Source organism: Oncorhynchus tshawytscha, linkage group LG08 (genome assembly GCF_018296145.1).
Source record: "Oncorhynchus tshawytscha isolate Ot180627B linkage group LG08, Otsh_v2.0, whole genome shotgun sequence".
NCBI classification, from domain to species: Eukaryota; Metazoa; Chordata; class Actinopteri; order Salmoniformes; family Salmonidae; genus Oncorhynchus; species Oncorhynchus tshawytscha.
Genome location: NC_056436.1, coordinates 79089438 through 79097767, shown reverse-complemented (window position 1 = coordinate 79097767; position 8330 = coordinate 79089438).

The following is an 8330-nucleotide window of genomic DNA, read 5'->3' as shown; positions in this document are numbered from 1 at the left end:
GAGGCTATATACAGTAGAGAGGCTATATACAGCAGAGAGGCTATATACAGTAGAGAGGCTATAACAGTAGAGAGGCTATAACAGTAGAAAGGCTATATACAGTAGAGAGGCTATATACAGTAGAGAGGCTATATACAGTAGAGAGGCTATATACAGTAGAGAGGCTATATACAGTAGAGAGGCTATATACAGTAGAGAGGCTATATACAGCAGAGAGGCTATATACAGTAGAGAGGCTATAACAGTAGAGAGGCTATAACAGTAGAAAGGCTATATACAGTAGAGAGGCTATATACAGTAGAGAGGCTATATACAGTAGAGAGGCTATATACAGTAGAGAGGCTACATACAGTAGAGAGGCTATATACAGTAGAGAGGCTATATACAGCAGAGAGGCTATATACAGTAGAGGCTACATACAGTAGAGAGGCTATATACAGTAGAGGCTATATACAGTAGAGAGGCTATACAGTAGAGAGGCTATATACAGCAGAGAGGTTATATACAGTAGAGAGGCTATATACAGTAGAGAGGCTATATAGTAGAGAGGCTAGAGAGGCTATATACAGTAGAGAGGCTATATACAGTAGAGAGGCTATATACAGTAGAGAGGCTATATACAGTAGAGAGGCTATAACAGTAGAGAGGCTGTAACAGCTATATACAGTAGAGAGGCTATAACAGTAGAGAGGCTATAACAGTAGAGAGGCTGTAACAGTAGCGAGGCTATATACAGTAGAGAGGCTATAACAGTAGAGAGGCTATAACAGTAGCGAGGCTATAACAGTAGCGAGGCTATATACAGTAGCGAGGCTATAACATTAGCGAGGCTATATACAGTAGCGAGGCTATAACATTAGCGAGGCTATATACAGTAGCGAGGCAATATACAGTAGCGAGGCTATAACATTAGCGAGGCTATAACAGTAGTGAGGCTATAACAGTAGCGAGGCTATGTACAGGCACCAGTTAGTCGGGCTGATTGAGGCAATATGTACATGTAGGTGCATATATGATAAACAGAGAGTAGCAGCAGCGAAAAAGAGGGGTTGGCGGTGAGGGGTTGGGGGGTTGGCGGGTGGCGGGACACAATGCAAATAGTCCGGGTAGCCATTTGCTTGCCTGTTCAGGAGTCTTATGGCTTTGGGGAGAAGCTGTTGAGAAGCCTTTTGGTCCTAGACTTGGCGCTCCGGTACCGCTTGCCATGCGGTAGCAGAGAGAACAGTCTATGACTAGGGTGGCTGGGGTCAATTTTTTGACAACTTTTAGGGCCTTCCTCTGACACTACCTGGTGTAGAGGTACTGGATGGCAGGCAGCTTAGCCCCAGTGATGTACTGGGCCGTTCGCACTACCCTCTGTAGTGCCTTGCGGTCGGATACCGAGCAGTTGCCGTACCAGGCGGTGATGCAACCAGTCAGGATGCTCTCCATGTTGCAGCTGTAGAACCTTTTGAGGATCTGAGGACCCATGACAAATCTTTTTAGTTTCCTGAGGGGGAATACGCTTTATCGTGCCCTCTTCACCACTGTCTTGGTGTGTTTGGACCATTCTAGTTTGTTGTTGATGTGAACACCAAGGAACTGGAAGCTCCCAACCTGCTCCACTACAGCCCTGTCGATGAGAATGGGGGCGTGGCTCGGTCCTCCTTTTCCTGTAGTCCACAATCATCTCCTTTGTCTTGATTATGTTGAGGGATAGGTTGTTATTCTGGCACCACCCGGCCAGGCCAGGACCTCCTCCTTATAGGCTGTCTCGTCTTTGTCGGTGATCAGGCCAACCACTGTTGTGTCGTCTGCAAACTTAATGATGGTGTTGGAGTCGTGCCTGGTCATGCAGTCGTGGGTGAACAGGGAGGACAGGAGGGGACTGAGCACACACCCCATGAGCTGTTATGGTTATGGTCTGGATTCAAAGTAAAGATGGGTGGGGGCTGTTCAAAAGTAAATTCAAACGTCTTATTGTGGCTAGATAACAACAGTAAATATAGGATCAACATGGAGTTTGCTTGTTACATTTACTTACAGTACTTACTTACATTTGCTCCCTGTTGTTCATGTGTTACTCTGTGCATCGTCAATTCTGTGTGTGTCATCTGTCTTCTGCGTATAAGATCATGTGTCCTCTGTGAATACTGCACAGAGGAAACATTTACATGACATTTTACATCTCTCATTTTTATTCAGAGCGACTTACAGTCAGTTTACAATATGTTGCAATATGTGAAATATCTCATGGGTATATTTTTCCCCGTTTGATCAAAGATTAGCTATGCCTTATCACCACAAACACTCATCTACTCCAACAAATACAAGGAAGTACACGACAACAATTCCTGCCTGACTGCCATCACTACACACACACGCACACATACACACACACACACACACACACACACACACACACACACACACACACACACACACACACACACACACACACACACACACACACACACACACACACACACACACACACACACACACACACACACACACACACACACACACACACACACACACTCACACACATACACACACACCACCACCATTGTTTCTGTACCCATGAAAGCAAAGGTACCTGAACTAAATGACTACTCACTTCTGTCATCATGATGTGCTTTGAGGGACTTGTCAAGGATCATATCACCTCTACCTTACCTGACACCCTAGACCCACTTCAATTTGCTTACCACCCCAATAGATCCACAGACAATGCAATCGCCATCACACTGTACACTGCCCTATCCCATCTGGACAAGAGGAATACCTATGTGAGAATGCTGTTTATTGACTATAGCTCAGCATTCAACCCCATAGTACCCTCCAAGCTCATCACTAAGCTCGAGGCCATGGGTCTGAAACCAGCCCTGTGCAACTGGGTCCTGGACTTCTTGATGGGCCGCGCTATATATATATATATATATATATATATATATAATATATATATATATATATAAAATATATATATATATATATATATATATATATAAAATTTTCAACTGGCATCCGGGGTCAGCCCTCAGGCCCGCTACAAGGAGTCGCTAGAGCGCAATGAGCCAACTAAAGCCCCACTAGCCAAACCCTCCCCTAACCCGGACGACGCTGGGCCAAACCCTCCCCTAACCCGGACGACACTGGGCAAACCCTCTCCTAACCCGGACGACGCTGGGCCAAACCCTCCCCTAACCCGGACGACGCTGGGCCAAACCCTCCCCTAACCCGGACAACGCTGGGCCAAACCCTCCCCTAACCCGGATGACGCTGGGCCAAACCCTCCCCTAACCCGGATGACGCTGGGCCAATTGTGCGCCGTCCTATGGGACTCCCGACCACAGCTGGTTGTGGCACAGTCCAGGATATGAACCAGGGACCTTAGTAACGCAATGCAGTGCCTTAGACCGCTGCACCACTCGGGAGCCCAAAAGCAGCAGCTACTCTTCCTGGGGCCACACAAAACATGAAACATGACATAACAGCAGCAGCTACTCTTCCTGGGGCCGCACAAAACATGAAACATGACATAACAGCAGCAGCTACTCTTCCTGGGGCCACACAAAACATGAAACATGACATAACAGCAGCAGCTACCTTCCTGGGGCCACACAAAACATGAAACATGACATAACAGCAGCAGCTACTCTTCCTGGGGCCACACAAAACATGAAACATGACATAACAGCAGCAGCTACTCTTCCTGGGGCCACACAAAACATGAAACATGACATAACAGCAGCAGCTACTCTTCCTGGGGCCACACAAAACATGAAACATGACATAACAGCAGCAGCTACTCTTCCTGGGGCCGCACAAAACATGAAACATGACATAACAGCAGCAGCTACTCTTCCTGGGGCCACACAAAACATGAAACATGACATAACAGCAGCAGCTACTCTTCCTGGGGCCACACAAAACATGAAACATGACATAACAGCAGCAGCTACCCTTCCTGGGGCCACACAAAACATGAAACATGACATAACAGCAGCAGCTACTCTTCCTGGGGCCACACAAAACATGAAACATGACATAACAGCAGCAGCTACTCTTCCTGGGGCCACACAAAACATGAAACATGACATAACAGCAGCAGCTACTCTTCCTGGGGCCACACAAAACATGAAACATGACATAACAGCAGCAGCTACTCTTCCTGGGGCCACACAAAACTTGAAACATGACATAACAGACATAACAGACATAACAGCAGCTACTCTTCCCGGGGCCACACAGAACATGAAACATGACATAACAGCAGCAGCTACTCTTCCTGGGGCCACACAAAACATGAAACATGACATAACAGCAGCAGCTACTCTTCCTGGGGCCACACAAAACATGAAACATGACATAACAGCAGCAGCTACCCTTCCTGGGGCCACACAAAACATGAAACATGACATAACAGCAGCAGCTACTCTTCCTGGGGCCACACAAAACATGAAACATGACATAACAGCAGCAGCTACTCTTCCTGGGGCCACACAAAACATGAAACATGACATAACAGCAGCAGCTACTCTTCCTGGGGCCACACAAAACATGAAACATGACATAACAGCAGCAGCTACTCTTCCTGGGGCCACACAAAACTTGAAACATGACATAACAGCAGCAGCTACTCTTCCTGGGGCCACACAGAACATGAAACATGACATAACAGCAGCAGCTACTCTTCCCGGGGCCACACAGAACATGAAACATGACATAACAGCAGCAGCTACTCTTCCCGGGGCCACACAAAACATGAAACATGACATAACAGCAGCAGCTACTCTTCCCGGGGCCACAAAACATGAAACATGACATAACAGCAGCAGCTACTCTTCCCGGGGCCACACAGAACATGAAACATGACATAACAGCAGCAGCTACTCTTCCCGGGGCCACACAAAACATGAAACATGACATAACAGCAGCAGCTACTCTTCCCGGGGCCACACAGAACATGAAACATGACATAACAGCAGCAGCTACTCTTCCTGGGGCCACACAAAACATGAAACATGACATAACAGCAGCAGCTACTCTTCCCGGGGCCACACAAAACATGAAACATGACATAACAGCAGCAGCTACTCTTCCTGGGGCCACACAAAACATGAAACATGACATAACAGCAGCAGCTACTCTTCCTGGGGCCACACAAAACATGAAACATGACATAACAGCAGCAGCTACTCTTCCTGGGGCCACACAAACATGAAACATGACATAACAGCAGCAGCTACTCTTCCTGGGGCCACACAAAACATGAAACATGACATAACAGCAGCAGCTACTCTTCCTGGGGCCACACAAAACATGAAACATGACATAACAGCAGCAGCTACTCTTCCTGGGGCCACACAAAACATGAAACATGACATAACAGCAGCAGCTACTCTTCCTGGGGCCACACAAAACATGAAACATGACATAACAGCAGCAGCTACTCTTCCTGGGGCCACACAAAACATGAAACACGACATAACAGCAGCAGCTACTCTTCCTGGGGCCACACAGAACATGAAACATGACATAACAGCAGCAGCTACTCTTCCTGGGGCCACACAAAACATGAAACATGATGTAATACAAAACATTAATAGACAAGGACAGCTCAAGGACAGGACTACATCAATGTTTTTTTAAAGGCACACGTAGCCTACATATCAATGCATACACAATAAACGATCTAGGTCAAATGGGGGAGAGGCGTTGTGCGGCGAGGTTTTGCTTTATCTGTTTTTAGAACAGGTTTGCTGTTTATTTGAGCAATATGAGATGGAAGGAAGTTCCATGCAATAAGGGCTCTATATAACACTGTACGTTTTCTTGAATTTGTTCTGGATTTGGGGACTGTGAAAAGACCCCTGGTGGCATGTCTGGTGGGGTAAGTGTGTGTGTCAGAGCTGTGTGTAAATTGTATGCAAAGAATTTGGGATTTTCAACACATTAATGTTTCTTATAAAAAGAAGAAGTGATGCAGTCAGTCTCTCCTCAACTCTTAGCCAAGAGAGACTGGCAGCATAGTATTTATATCAGCCCTCTGATTACAATTAAGAGCAAAACGTGCCGCTCTGTTCTGGGCCAGCTGCAGCTTAACTAGGTCTTTCCTTGCAGCACTGGACCACACGACTGGACAATAATCAAGATTAGACAAAACTAGAGCCTGCAGGACTTGCTTTTGGAGTGTGATGTCAAAAAAGCAGAGCATCTCTTTTTTACGGACAGACCTCTCCCCATCTTTTCAACCATTGAATCTATATGTTTTGACCATGACAGTTTACTATCTAAGGTAACGGTAAGTAATTTAGTCTCCTCAACTTGTTCAACAGCCACACTGTTCATTACCAGATTCAGCTGAGGTCTAGAATTTAAGGAATGATTTGTACAAAATACAATGATGTTAGTTTTAGAGATGTTCAGGACCAGTTTATTAATGGCCACCCATTCCAAAACAGACTGCAACTCTTTGTTAAGGGTTTCAGTGACTTCATTAGCTGTGGTTTCTGATGCGTATATGGTTGAATCATCAGCATACATGGACACACACACTTTGTTTAATGCCAGTGGCAGGTCATTGCTAAAAATGGGAAAGAGCAGAGGGCCTAGAGAGCTGCCCTGCGGTACACCGCAATTTACATGTTTGACATTAGAGAAGCTTCCATTAAAGAAAACCCTTTGAGTTCTATTAGATAGATGGCTCTGAATCAACGATATGGAAGAGGTTGAAAAGCCATAACATAAGTTTTTCAACAACAGATTATGGTCAATAATATCAAAGGCTGCACTGAAATCTAACAGTACAGCTCCCACAATCGTATTATTAATTTCTTTCAATCAATCATCAGTCATTTGTGTCAGTGCAGTACATGTTGAGTGACCTTCTCTATAAGCATGATGAAAGTCTGTTGTTAATTTGTTTACAGAGAAATAGCATTGTATTTGGTCAAACATAATTTTTTTCAGTTTGCTAAGAGCTGGCAGCAAGCTTACAGGTCTGCTGTTAGAACCAGTAAAGGCCGTTTGACCACTCTTGGGTAGCGGAATGACTTTGGCTTCCCTCCAGGCCTGAGAACAAAGACTTTCCTCTAGGCTCAGATTAAAGATATGACAGATAGGAGTGGCTATAGAGTCAGCTACTATCCTCAATAGCTTTCTATCTATGTTGTCAATGCCAGAAGGTTTGTCATTATTGATCGATAAAAATACATTTTCCACTTTCCCACACTAACTTTACAAAATTCAAACCTACAATGCTTTTCTTTCATATAGATTTTTTTATGCATGAATACAATTGCTCACTGTTCGTTGTTGGCATTTCCTGCCTAAATTTGCCAACTTTGCCAATGAAGTAATCATTAATAAAATAATTGCCAACATCAAATGGTTTTGTGATGAATAATCTGATTCGATGAAAGATGGAATTGAATTTGTCTTTCTGCCCATCATTTAATTTAATGTACTCCAAAGTGTTTTTCCATCAGTCTGTATATAATTTATTTTCACTTCATAATACAGTTTCTTCTTCTTTTTGGTGAGTTTAGTCACATAATTTCTCGATTTGCATTAAGTAAACCAGTCAGATGTGCAGCCAGACTTATTAGCCACTCCTTTTGCCCCATCTCTTTCAACCATACAGTTTTTCAATTCCTCATCAATACATGGAGCCTTAACAGTTCTAACTGTCAGTTTCTTAACAGGTGTATGTTTATCAATAATTGGAAGAAGCAATTTCATAAATTCATCAAGTGCAGCGTCTGGATGCTCCTCATTAATCACATCAGACCAACAAATATTTTTTTAACATCATCTACATAAGAGTCACAGCTAAATCTTTTGTATGATCTCTTATACACTATTTTAGGCCCAGCTGTTGGAACTTTGGCTTTCCTGGATATAGCCACTGTATTGTGATCACTGCATCCAATGGGTACAGATACAGCTTTAGAATCAATCAATCAAATGTATATATAAAGTTCTTCTTACATCACCTGATGTCACAAAGTGCTGTACAGAAACCCAGCCTAAAACCCCAAACAGCAAGCAATGCAGGTGTAGAAGCACGGTGGCTAGGAAAAACTCCCTAGAAAAGGCCAGAACCTAGGAAGAAATCTCTTCTGGCTGTGCCGGGTGGAGATTATAACAGAACATGGCCATGATGTTCAAATGTTCATAGATGAACAAAGTTCTACAGTATCAGTAAAAATGTGATCGATACATGTGGATGTTACTGTAGTGTTTGTAAACACCCTATATGTGACCAATACAATTTGATCTGACACACACACCCAGTAGCCTACAGTGCTGTCAGAAAGTGTATATACCATTTGAATGATTCCACA